This window comes from Bison bison, unplaced genomic scaffold, assembly GCF_000754665.1.
Source record: "Bison bison bison isolate TAMUID 2011002044 unplaced genomic scaffold, Bison_UMD1.0 scf7180017864294, whole genome shotgun sequence".
NCBI classification, from domain to species: domain Eukaryota; kingdom Metazoa; phylum Chordata; class Mammalia; order Artiodactyla; family Bovidae; genus Bison; species Bison bison.
The window spans coordinates 233246-239437 of NW_011494866.1; positions in this window are offsets into that span (position 1 = coordinate 233246).

Consider the following 6192-nt stretch of genomic DNA (forward strand, 5'->3'; position numbering starts at 1 on the left):
TCAAGGTCAAATTATTTATAAAAAAGAAAGCTGCTGCAAGAAATTTTTAAAGGTACAAATTAGTTGTAACATTTGCTGTGTTAATTACATCTAAAAATATTCCAAACTTTTTTTTCTGTTAGCACTTAAACATCTGTTGGTATCTGCAAAGATTCTCTTTGATTCCTGAGTAAATTAAATGATGTTTTCCTTGAAGAGTCTAAAATATTACAATAGGCTACCACTAGGATAATCGCCTTAAAATATTAATATCAAAGCAGCCAGTTGCTTTGGTGTTGACCAGTGTTTTGGAATACGTGAGTTTTCTCCCTCTTGATATCAATGAGCTTTCTTAAAAGGCCTATAAATAAAAAACAAAGACTATCAATAAAAACCAATTATTTGACGTTTAATCTTAATATCAGCAATCCACAGATTGACCAAAATTCTTTTTGTAACACTAATGCCAGTGGATCAGAGTTTTTCGAAAAAGTTATATATCATTAATGCTGTTTTTGTTTAGTTGTAAATCGTGTCCCACTCTTTGCAACCCCACAGACGTAGCCCATCAAGCTTCTCAGGCCATGGGATTTCCAAGGCAAGAATCCTGGAGTGGGTTACTATTTCCTTCTGCAGGGGATTTTCCCAATGCACGGATTGAACCCATGTCTTCTGAGTCACCTGGGAAGGCCCATGGCATTAATGCAGCTCAAATGTGGGTTCAATCTCTGTGTAGGGAAAGTCCCCTGGAGAAGAAAATGGCAACCCGCCTCAGTATTCTTGTCTGGGAAACCCCATGGATAGAGAACCCTGGTAGACCGCAGTCCATGGGGTCACAAAGAGTCAAACATGACTTAGTGACTAAACAACAATTTACTAAGATACCTATAATATCAAAACAATGAATTATTTCACAGTTAATCATTACAGCATATAATTTATTTTTTATTCAAAAAACTCCTAAATATATGCCATTTTTAGGCACTTTGCTAAACAATGAAGAAACAGATGATTCAGATGATTGCAATACTTGCCTCAAGAAGTTCAGAGTCTTTGTAGACCAATAGGTAGGAGGAAGAATTTTAGAAGAGAAGAACATTAATTTCAAGTCAGCCAATACAATATAAGCATCCAGAGCAATTGTAATAATAAAAGTAACCATATAATAATAGTTAAAAATCACAAAAAATCTATATATCACAATTTATTTCTAAAAAGTAAAAATATATCTAAAGTTAGTCATTACCCAAATATTATTAAAGCTCTGCTAGGAATTTTTAAGATCTACCTGCTTCATATTTTGTGTTAATTTTGCCAAGAAGCTGGAATTACGTACCTGATTCATGGAAATTAGTTTCTTCATTTCTTGTACCTATATGTAAATTTTTGAGAAACTTTTATAAAAGGTGAAGTTTAGTAAGCAGAAATTTTTTGCTGAAGATAATTGTTTTGATTTTGCATGCAAAATTCCTGTCAGAACTTTAATAAGTGGTCAAATTCAGTTTTTTAAAGATTGAAACTTGAAAACAGCATGATGATGCTATACCTTTTTTAGGATTTATATTTTTCCTGCAATTTGTTGTTATTCAGTCACAAAGTCATGGCTGACTCTTTGGAACCTCATGGACTGTAGCACACCAGGCTCCTCTGTCCACTATCTTCTGGAGTTTGCTCAAATTCATGTCCATCGAGTCAGTGATGCTATCTAACCATCTCATCATCTGCCATCCCCTTTTCTTTGTCTGCAATCAGGGGTCTTAAACTCTTCCACTGATGGATGGTATGTCTATTTAAACTTTTATTCCTGTTCATTTTAAGCAGCCATCATTTTAAGTAAGTAAAATTTTACATCATTCTTATGTATTTAAACTTCTGTCATTATGAAGCATTCTATTTATTCCAGTTAATGCTTTTTCTTTTTTTTTTTTTTGCTAAAGGTTACGTTGTACTGTTATTATAAAACAAAGTGAAAGTGTTAGTCACTCAGTCGAGTCCGACTCTTTGTGACCCCATGGACTGTAGGCCGCCTGGCTCTTCTGTCAATGGGATTCTCCAGGCAAGAACACTAGAGTGGGTAGCCACACCCTTGTCCAGAGGATCTTCCTGACCCAGCGATTGAACTCAGGTCTCCTCCATTGCAGGCAGATTCTTCACTCTCTGAGCCACCCTGTATATAGAAGCCCTATATGTTAGTATAGCTCCACCAGATTCCTTGAGGTTGGTGTTCCTAAAGTATATCTTTTCTATCTGTTCATTCCAAAATTTTGTTTACTCTTATAAGACAAAATAGACTACTTTTAAAATTAATTTGACAATTCTTGTCTTTTAATTAAGGTATGCATTCCATTAACATTTAATGAATTTACTTATCTATGTTAATTTTATATCTAATATTTTATTACTTTTCTTTTAACCATACATGTTCTTCATTGTGTTTTCATTTTTTGCCATCTGATGGACTAATCAAGTGTTGTTTATTATTTCATTTTAGATAAGATTGTTAATTATACATTATTTTGCTATACTTTTAGCAACTATCCAAGAGATAACAATCTCATCCTTGACTTATCATGGTCTGACACTTAGTATTAATTTACAATACACTTTACAGATAATGCTAGGACTTTTCACACTTTCCAATTCTATTTACCAACTTTCATTTTTCATATCACTATAGCCATGCATTTTAATTTTGCATATATTGAAACTAAATCACATAAGATATTCTGCTTGTTTTTTTCAACTGTCAATGTTCAGTTTTCTCATTTTTTTCCTTTTATGTTGTTCCTTATTACTTTATACATTTCTGTGATTTTCTGTTACTTGAAATGTTCTCCATAGTACTTGTTTTAATACAACTTGGCTTGCAACTGTTGCTAAAATGTCCTTACATTGCTCTCTTTTTTTAAAGAATATTTTTGCTTTATATAAAAATCTGCAGTTACCTTTTCAGCAATTTTTAAAGACATGATTTTATTGTTTTCTAGCTTCCATTATTTCTACTGAAAAGTGAGCCATCAGTCCACTGCAGCTCCTTTAAAAGTAAGCCACTATGGAGAACAGTGTGGAGATTCCTTAAAAAACTGGAAATAGAACTGCCTTATGACTCAGCAATCCCACTGCTGGGCATACGCACCAAGGAAACCAGAATTGAAAGAGACACATGTACCCCAGTGTTCATCGCAGCACTGTTTACAATAGCCAGGACATGGAAGCAACCTAGATGTCCATCAGCAGATGAATGGATAAGAAAGCTGTGGTACATATACACAATGCAGTATTACTCAGCCATTAAAAAGAATACATTTGAATCAGTTCTAATGAGGTGAATGAAACTGGAGCCTATTATACAGAGTGAAGTAAGCTAGAAATAAAAACACCAATACAGTATACTAATGCATATATATGGAATTTAGAAAGATGGTAACAATAACCCTGTATGACAGTTAGCAAAAGAGACACAGATGTATAGAACAGTTTTTTGGACTCTGTGGGAGAGGGAGAGGGTGGGATGATTTGGGAGAATGGCAGTGAAACCTGTATAATGTTATATATGAAACGAATCGCCAGTCCAAGTTTGATGCATGATACTGGTTGATTAGGCCCGGTACACTGGGACGACCCAGAGGGATGGTACGGGTAGGGATGGGGGAGGGGGGATTCAGGATGGGCAATACGTGTATACCTGTGGCAGATTCATGTTGATGTATGGCAGAGTGAAAATGTTGGCTTAAAGCTCAACATTCAGAAAACAAAGATCATGGCATCTTGTCTCATCACTTCATGGGAAATAGATGGGGAAACAGTGGAAAGAGTGTCAGACTTTATTTTTTTGGGCTCCAAAATCACTGCAGATGGTGACTGCAGCCATGAGATTAAAAGACGCTTACTCCTTGGAAGGAAAGTATGTCCAACCTAGACAGCATCTTAAAAAGCAGAGACATTACTTTGCCAACAAAGGTCCGTCTAGTCAAGGCTATGGTTTTTCCTGTGGTCATGTATGGATGTGAGAGTTGGACTGTGAAGAAGGCTGAGCGCTGAAGAATTGATGCTTTTGAAGTGTGGTCTTGGAGAAGACTCTTGAGAGTCCCTTGGACTGCAAAGAGATCCAATGAGTCCATTCTGAAGGAGATCAGCCCTGGGATTTCTTTGGAAGAAATGATGCTAAAGCTGAAACTCCAGTACTTTGGCCACCTCATGAGAAGAGTTGACTCATTGGAAAAGACTCTGATGCTGGGAGGGATTGGGGGCAGGAGGAGAAGGGGACGACAGAGGATGAGATGTCTGGATGGCATCACTGACTCAATGGACATGAGTCTGAGTGAACTCCGGCAGTTGGTGATGGACAGGGAGGCCTGGCGTGCTGTGATTCATGGGGTCACAAAGAGTCGGACATGACTGAGCGACTGAACTGAATTGAACTGATGGCAAAACCAATGCAATATTGTAAAGTAATTAACCTCCAATTAAAATAAATAAATTTATATTTTGGAGAAGGCAATGGCACCCCACTCCAGTACTCTTGCCTGGAAAATCTCACGGACGGAGGTGGAGCCTGGTGGGCTGCTGTCCATGGGGTCGTGAAGAGTCGGACATGACTGAGCGACTTCCTTTTCACTTTTCACTTTCATGCATTGGAGAAGGAAATGGCAACCCACTCCAGTGTTCTTGCCTGGAGAATCCCAGGGAGTGGGGAGCCTGGTGGGCTGCCATCTATGGGGTCGCACAGAGTCGGACACGACTGAAGTGACTTAGCAACATATTTTAAAAAATAAAAATTAAAAAAAATAGTATTTTAATTCTACTTGCTTTAAAATTTTTTTCTTTACTTTCAGTCATCAATAGTTTTTCTATGATGCACCTAAGTAATTTATTTCTCTCTAGGGGTTTCCTATAACTCTTGATTCTACAAATTTCTTTCACTAGTTTGGGAAAATTCTCAGTCATTATCTGTTCAAGTATTGTTTCTGCACCATTTTTTTTCTCTTTTACTTACTATTCTGGGATTTCCAGTTACAAACATTTTGACATTATCTCATGTCCTATATGTATCTTAAAATTAAAACTCTTAGGTTTTCCATTCTTTTCTCTCTGTATACATCAATCTAATTATTTTCTGTAACTCTATCTTTTAAATGTATTGTCCAATAGAAATATAATTCAAACCACATATGTAATGTCAAATCCTCTTCAGCTATATTTTAAAAAGCCAAAAAGAAGCAGCTAAAGTTAATTTAAAACTTTTCATTATTTTTTGTATGAAGTCTTTGAAATCCAGTGTGCACTTTCTATTCACAGAACATCTCAAATTGAAATAGCCACTTTCCAAGGGCTAAGTAGTCACATGCCTAACTCAAAAGTGTCTAATGTTTTCAACAGTAGAATAGGTACTAGAATAGGAATTGTCTTACTAAGAATGTATCTACTATTGAATTGTTACTTCCAATGATTCTGTTTTTACATCTATAATTTCCGTTTTATTCTTTTAAGACCTTCCAGTTTTCTGGTAAAAGTTCTAACAATCTATTTCCTTGAATATATTTATCACAGCTGTTCTGCAACAGTTATCTGAAAACTTCTACAGGTCACCTGCAGATCTGTTCTTCTTTCCATTTTCATCACTTTTGATCCATTTTCTGGGTATGCCTAGTGACTTTTTACTGAATTCCAGACAACAGGTATAAAATTTGTACAGGCTTCCTCCACGGTCAATTTCTCTTGTCTTCTGGCAGGTTGCTATAACAGGAGCATCTTTAAGTATTGCTACTAGTTTTTAAGATTCTAAATACCTTTGATTTCAGTTCAGTTCAGTTGCTCAGTCGTGTCTGACTCTTTGTGACCCCATGAACCGCAGCATGCCAGACCTCCCTGTTTATCACCAACAGTCAGAGTCAACCCAGACCCATGTCCATCGAGTCAGTGATGCCATAAAACCATCTCATCCTCTGTTGTCCCCTTCTCTGCTTGCCCTCAATCTTTCCCAGCATCAGGGTCTTTTCAAATGAGTCAGCTCTTTGCATCAGGTGGACAAAGTGTTGAAGTTTCAGCTTCAACGTCAGTCCTACCAATGAACACCCAGGACTGATCTCCTTTAGGATGGACTGGTTGGATCTCTTTGGAGTCCAAGGGACTCTCAAGAGTCTTCTCCAACACCACAGTTCAAAAGCATCAGTTCTTTGGCACTCAGCTTTCTTTATATTCCAACTCTCACAT